This window comes from Lytechinus pictus, chromosome 12, assembly GCF_037042905.1.
Source record: "Lytechinus pictus isolate F3 Inbred chromosome 12, Lp3.0, whole genome shotgun sequence".
NCBI classification, from domain to species: domain Eukaryota; kingdom Metazoa; phylum Echinodermata; class Echinoidea; order Temnopleuroida; family Toxopneustidae; genus Lytechinus; species Lytechinus pictus.
In genome coordinates this window covers 9,193,980-9,202,110 of record NC_087256.1, presented here as the reverse complement: position 1 = coordinate 9,202,110, position 8,131 = coordinate 9,193,980, and positions in this window count along the sequence as shown.

The window sequence follows — 8,131 nt, the reverse complement described above, 5'->3', positions numbered from 1 at the left end:
ATTGACCCTAAATGACCTTTGACCTTGGTCATGTGATGTGAAACTCATGCAGGATGTTCAGTGATACTTGATTAACCTTATGTATAAGTTTCATGAACTAGGTCCATATATTTTCTAAGTTATGATGACATTTCAAAAACTTAACCTTAGGTTAAGATTTTGATGTTGATTCCCCCAACATGGTCTAAGTTCATTGACCCTAAATGACCTTTGATCTTGGTCATGTGACATGAAACTCAGGCAGGATGTTCAGTAATACTTGATTAACCTTATGGCCAAGTTTCATGAACTAGGTCCATATACTTTCTAAGTTATGCTGTCATTTCAAAAACTTAACCTCAGGTTAAGATTTGGTGTTGACGCCGCCGCCGCCGCCGCCGCCGTCGCCGTCGGAAAAGCGGCGCCTATAGTCTCACTCTGCTATGCAGGTGAGACAAAAATGAAAGAAAGAACAAACGAATGAACGAAAAAAGAAAAAAAAAAAGAACCCAAAAATAAAAAAAGAAAAGAAAAAAAAATAAGGGGAAAAAATTAATATTAAGGGAAGGAAGAAAGAAAGAAAAAGGGGAAAAAAGGAAAAGCACATACAAAGACGAAAGAATGAAAGAACAAATAAGGAAGAAATAAAAAGATTACAAAAATGTGACGGAAGAAAGAAACATGAAAAGAAAAGAAAAGGAAAGGAAGAGAGAAAGGGGAAAGAATAAAAGCAGAAATAAAGACTTATTCAAGAAAAGAAAGAAAGGGATAAAATGAAAAGGGAAAATAAAAAAGGAAGAAAGATGAAGAATAAATGAAACAAAGCAAAAGAAAAGTAAAGAAATTAAAAGATTCAAAAGAATAAAACAAAAGATATAAATGGAGAATAAACTTAAAGAAAGCAAGAAAGACAAACACATAGAAAGGAAGAAAGACAGACAGATAGAAAGGAAGAAAAAGAGAAAATAAATAAAGAAAGAAAGAAAGAAAAAAGGGATAGAAAAAAGAGACGGGAAAATAAAAGGTGAATGAAAGAAATGGTGGGAGGAATACTTGTGGGTACTTGTTACTAATAGTGGCCATCGATTTTAAGCAAGAAAGAACACGGACATCGTGAGATGTGATAACCCTCTAGCTATCTTAAATATTATCATAAATATCGTGAAAGATAAGAACGTTTTCAGAATACGACTTATCTTCATTTTGTTCTTATCTTTTTAGCGCGCTTTTGTATTATATGCGCGAGTAATACATTTACGCGCTCAGCATAGGATGTTTAGCAAGATAAGAACAAAAGATAAGAAAAAGATAAGAACGTTTTCAGAATACCAATTTGAGATCGTGACGTAGATAAGAACAAAATTAAGATAAGAACGTTTTCAGACTACCGCCCCTGGTGAGTAGCGGAATGGGTTTCGGCTAACATCATTCACGTTATGAAGCGATGTTAACGACAACTCTCAAATCCACTACAAAAACACGTTGGTTGTGGGAGGTTCGTATAGCATATACTAACCTCGCAATATTGTGAGTGGAAAAGGGGTGGGGAAAGAGGGAGAAAATGATGTGAGGAAATAAAAGAAAGCATATTTAAAAAAAAAATATTCGGGCCTACAGATTACCCCGGAGAAAAATGACCTCTGTTTTGAAATTGATGCCATGCAGCCACGTGACTTGGCGCCATCCATGCCCCATCCAAGATAAAATGCATCTGAGTGCAAGCGAAGGACCCCCAAAAATGTTAAAGCAATAAAGGTGATAACTGATATGTCAGTGTGGCTTGCCGTAAACGCATTTTCTCTCAATGCCGACGGTGGCGGGCGGTGTCCAAAGAAGATCATGCCTACGTACGACATGTCTAGTGTCTGGAGGTGTCTTTCCAAGGACCATTCTTCGTATCGCCCAAGGGCCTGTTGCATGAAATGGTCTTTCGTAGAACCATTCTACGTAAGAACGAGATATCGCTCAACTGTTTCACAAAGCCGATTTGGGCGATACGAAGAATGGTCCTTGGAAAGACACCTCCAGACATGTCCTACGTAGGCATGATCTTCTTTGCACACCGCCCGCCACCGTCGGCATTGAGAGAAAATGCGTTTACGGCAAGCCACACTGACATATCACCTTTAAACATTTTTTTGGGTTGCACACTGATGCATTTTATCTGGGATGGCGCCAAGTTATTTTTTATATGGGGGCTAGTTGTCATCAATTGCAGGTCGTCTTTTTGCACGGCAAGACGACCAAAAACAGATGTCATTTTTACTTCTCCGGGCTTTATATGTCCGGGGGTAATGAAGGCCCCAATATTTTTTTTTAATTAATATGTTTTCTTTTATGGTCCGTCCTATCCCCACACCATTTCCATTATTTTTTTTTTGAAATATCGAAATGGGCGGCACTATCTCTCTGACCCCTCATGCTTTCTCATTACAGATAATTAAACAACATGAAAACAAATTTCTTTAAAAGAAATTATGTAAGGTAAAAAACGTGTTTATAACGTTCGGCAAAAAAAAAAACGATACAAAACTAAAATGTTAAACATGGTAAATCATTCATTTATTTTTATTTCATTTTCATTATGATTATTTTTTTTTGCTGAGATTAATTTTAATCAATGAAAATTAATTGTCGGATTTGGGCTTAACTTGAGATGTACTGAAACAGTGAAACAAAACAAAAAATCTGCAGTAACAAAATACCTAATTGAATTTAAGATACAGATTAGGCCTATAGCTTACGAATCCATCACAATCATTACAAATGAAGATAAGCTAGTTCATTAAAGAAAAGATTATGGAAATAAGTCCATACAAAGAGGCGCATTTTCACTTTAGGGTAGGCCCCTACTAAAATGTTAAAGCAATAATGTATTCTCTATATACTCCTCAACTTTGAAATGTTGAACATATATATTTTTTATATTCTTAAACCTTATTCTTATATAAGCTTCCATAAATTAAGTGATCAACTTTAAAGATTGCCAACGTTTATGATCATTGTAATATTAGCATTATTTCTGTAAATAGTATTTTTTCCATTGCGGATTGCACACCTTTTCCTATGTTTTAATTGTTATTGCAAAGCACTACTTTAATATCCACTTGGACATGTTTGCAGCAATTTTCATATTTTCCTTGTCTTCGGTTACTCATCATGCAACTGAGATATGTTTATACTCTAAACACTCACATTTGTATTTCTTGCGTTATATCTGACAAATAAAATAAATAAATTAGATTTTTCACACGCAGCCTCTCATATTTTCCTTTTTAGTCTCATACAATCAGACACTGTTGATTTTGTTTACTCCATTCAAACCCTATTTTTACCTCAACAGATAACATATTAACGCATAATTTGCAAAATCATCATTATATATATGTTTTCTATAAAAAAATCAGTATATTGAACTAATAAAATGTCGAAATTACTTAGTTAAATCAATTTTTATGTCGGACAAGGGTCTCTTTCGTTGAAATATCAATGAAAGGTGTCTCTAAAAGGACACCGTGTTCTAAATAAGTGAAATAATGAAAATTTCGATTTTATCCAGTTATGTTTGTGAATCTTGAAAGTTTTTTTCTCTTTTTACCTCATAAAGTACGCTCCATACATCAATTCTACAATCAGTAATAAATAAAACATTATTTGATCCCCTTTTATTGAAATATATGATTTTATGAAAAGTCGTCATTCCGAAATAAAAGGTTCAGGTGACGATGAAGACTAAATATTTTTCCGATACTATCGATATCAAACGATGTCGCGGACTTGAAAGACAAAGTTGCCTTCGTGAAACGGAAAGCGCTGATTTGTCGCCAATCTTCCTATCTCGGAAGAATGGTCCTAGGACGTTCCTACGTATCGCTCATCTCGTCATGCAACAGGCCCCATATCGGCTCTAACTGTGAAACAGTTGAGCGATATCTCGAATTCTCGTTCTTACGTAGAATGGTTCCACGAAAGACACTTTCAGTTTCATGCAACGGGCCCCGGGATCCCGCGAGTCGCTACACATACACTGCACTGTGAGGCTGTGCAGGCACCGGAGCGTGCATGCAGTAGCTCGCGATCGTTCGCTTGTCTTGTGAAACGCAAATTTTGGATTGAATATCTACCTTGATGCACTCCAGAATTTTGATTAAAATATTACATCAAAATAACCATGAGCTGTATACATACCTATAATGTAGTTAACATAGGAAGAAAATCAGTCAAAAGCCTCTAATTAGTAAGTAAGAAGTATGCAGATTTCTGGCGAAGCTTCTGTCGTCAGTCTGCTACCGCTGCTAATAAAAGACACTTTTTGCGATTGGTCAGTTTTCTGTCATGTGGCCAAATCGCATTTCTGACGTCAAATTCTATTGGACATATAATTCCGTCAACGGGGAGGGCGCTTGAAACATAAACAAGAAATTACACGTGCGAAAGGTCATTACGTAATATTTTGGCAAATTTTTTTGAGGGGGCGGCGGGTTGATGATGCAAAAAAATAAAAAGTTGGATATGGGTCAATAATCTTAGGCTTCCCGACGCCAGTATCATCTCCATGTACCTTTCAATTCATAAAACCAGTACATACTTTGCCAAACTATTTGCTGATAACAAGTTCAAAGATATAAAGCAAACTGGCAAATATTAAGTATTACTTTCAGGATATGCCCAACATAAAGGTTAATCAATGTATACAAATGTAGATCGGAATAGATAGATAGCCCGAGAGACAGATAGCCCGAGAGATAGATAGCCCGAGAGATAGATAGATAGATAGATTAGATAGATAGATAGATAAAAAGAAAGATAGATAGATAGATAGATAGATAGATAGATAGATAGATAGATAGATAGATAGATAGCCCGAGAGATAGATAGCCCGATTGATACACTCTTGGTCATAAAGGTGGAATTTTTTTTTTCACCCAATTTTCTCAGCGTAATTATTACATGATTTGAATATGGCATTTATGGTGCATGATAACCACTTTACTTTATAATTCTGCCTTTTACACACGTTTGACAGTGATATTTTACAAGTTTATGTCCTAAGCGATGGATGTCATGAGCATAGAACAACACTGACGACAATATACAGTAAATTAAAGGATTATGAGATATTTATTTTCAATCTCTCTCAGTTTTCCAGAGTGGACAAATTTGCATCAAACTTGAGTCATTGTTCTTACTCAGTCACTAGTATCGGGTATGTCCACCCCTGGCACGAACCAGCGCATGCAGACGTCGTTACATGCTGTCCACTAGCTTGTTGATGACGTCAACAGGCATAGCGTCCCATTTTTAATTCTTCCCTCAGAGCATCTGCCAACTCCTGCAGATTTTGAGGAATGACCTCTCTGTCGTTGATGGCTCGGCCTAGGGCATCCCATGCATGCTCTATGGGGTTCATATCCGGCGAACAAGCTGGCCATGGCAACTGTACGACGCCCTCTGCCTCCAGGAATCCCTTTACTGCAGCGGCCCTTTGCGGTCTAGCGTTGTCATCCTGCAGTCGGAAATTGTGCCCATACACTCGTCTTGCATATGGAAGACAGTGGAGCTCCAAGATATCCCTGTAGGCGGCGGCGTTGACGTTTCCGTCCGGAACCACCATTGGCGTTTTCCCTCCATAATGGATGCCGGCCCATATCATCACTGAGCCGCCTCCGACCTAAGTCGTCTCGTGGATACATTCATCACAAAGGTTTTCCCCGGCTAATCGACGAACTCGTTGTCTCCCATCCTTTCGGTCAAGGATGAACCGGCTCTCGTCCGTGAAGACCACATGTTGTCAGTGTCCTGGATGAAGCCTTCTGTTCTTCCTAGCCCAAAGAAGACGAGCTACTCTGAGGTGAACAGACAGGCGTGGACATTTGGTCAACCGTCGTGCTCGGTAACCATGTTGGAGCAATCTGCGATTAACGGTTGACCGGGAAAAGTTGATCCCATGATATCTCCTCCACAAGCGACGGTGACGGCTCGTGGGCAATTTCCGGTTTCTGCGGCTGAAATTCAACAGTTGGAGATCATCTCTTCTTGTGGTCAATCTGGGACGTCCTGGAGATTTCCGTGGCCACACATTCCCCGCCTCACGTTGACGTTTCAGGATCTTAGAGACTGCACTCTGTGATATCCCTAGGACTTCTGCGGTATCAGTCTGCTTGTAGCCCTCCTGTCGCAGTGCTACCACTCTCTCGCGTGTTGCTGTTGCCGTTGGACCAGGCATAGTCCAGGGAACGTCTCTACCGATTTTTATTTCAAACGGTACAGGGAACTCGAAAAAATGCAACCTTCTTATACACAGTGCTAAATCAGGGAAAGGGACAGAATATCATATGCATAGGCTTTTATAGTCTACAACAAAATAATTTATTACGTAATCCAAATTTCTCATGTTATAATGTCACCTGTGTAATGGGGAAACATTATGTAATCACTCAATTACCATTTTGTCTACGCGTAGCCTTTCAAATACCAACAAAACTGTCGATTTGTATTTTATTCCACCTTTATGACCAACAGTGTAGATAGATATATAAACAGATAGATAGATAGATAGACTAGATAGATAGATAGAAAGAAAGATAGATAGATAGATAATGAAATATGGCTCCTTCACCGAAAGAAAAAAAAAACTATTTGAAGAACAGTCGACGGGTTAATTATTATTCTTTGAGTAACTAGTTTTGTTTTGATTATTCAGAAAGGATATAAGATAAATTAGAGGCTAACGTTACAGAGCCGTAAGACCCTCGTAAGCAAAGGTTACGTACTGCGTACTGTTATCATCAATATAATTACTAGCTCTAATGTCTTTTTTTTATTCCAGATTATGTGCGTACACATATGTATTTGAATTGAATGAACAATAAAGACTACTACAATAAAACAAAATACAAATACATATAAAAAGATGAAGAGAACTGATAGAGCAAACATGAAATGCTATTATAGGGAAAGATGAAGAAACATGAGTGATGTGCCCAACAAAGATAGAGAAAGGCGAAGAAAAAAAATTGAGCAGGGTATCACGGAGGAATTATTATAATGGTGTGATTTCCGTATGTTTATCATGCTATAATAGCAATATTTACACACAAATGCGATTATGTGAGGTCCGTATTTACAGTGTTACTCCATAGAGTATTGTTAATAGGCCTACCTATAGTTCGCCTTTGGCTTAGGTATTTACGGAAGCTTGCCGAGATGGCAAGAATTTTTTTTCTTGTCAAGTCGACTTCTATGATGTTGATATAATTATTTCCAATACTTACGTCAATTTTTGAATGATGATGATGTTACCTTATGATGCTATTCATTGCAGACAATTGTGTTATCATGCATGTAATTTCGATGTTTATTAATGTTTACTATATGAAAATCTGCAATTCAGCCTTTTAATTGGCCGCAAATAATTTTTGTGTGATAAACCATTTCTATTTGATATGGCGAGAAATAGATTTATGAAGAATTATTAGGTCATGGCAATAGATATAGGCCTACATTATCTCTGATATTTTAATTTTATATTCCAACCTCGAAGGGTCAGTGGCGGCACCAGGTTTTTAAACTAGGGGGGGGGGCAAAGTTGGAGCGAAGGCGGACACATTTTGGCATGTTTCACCAAATCGAACGCGAAGCTCAAGCTAAAATTTGTACATACCTAAAAAGGGACCATAGCCATAAAACTAATTGCAGAGACTCATGAAGATGATATCTAACCAATTTAAAAATGCTAGTGCGAAGAGCGAGTTGATTTTTTTTTTATATTCCATCCCAAGACATTTTAAGCACTCAGTGATTTTCATTATTTGAGTTTCAATATTTACAGATTCGATAAGGACCCTCGATCTTGTTTAATTCTCCAAATTCAAGGATAAATAAATAAATAATTTAAACACTTTTTCACATAAGGAGAAAATTAAAATATTTCATTTTTCATATGTAAAACTATAAAAGAACTAGTGAGCGGTGGGTGATGTCATAATTGTTCCCCTCATTTGCATATTGTCCAGGATGTACATATAACTGCTTTATGTAATTCAGCGAAACCTTAGAATATATTATAATTCTTATACTACCAATTTTGATAAAATTTTCTGATGCCGTGCTTAATTGTTCGATTTTTCTCGCTTTATTCCAAGGGCCGCGG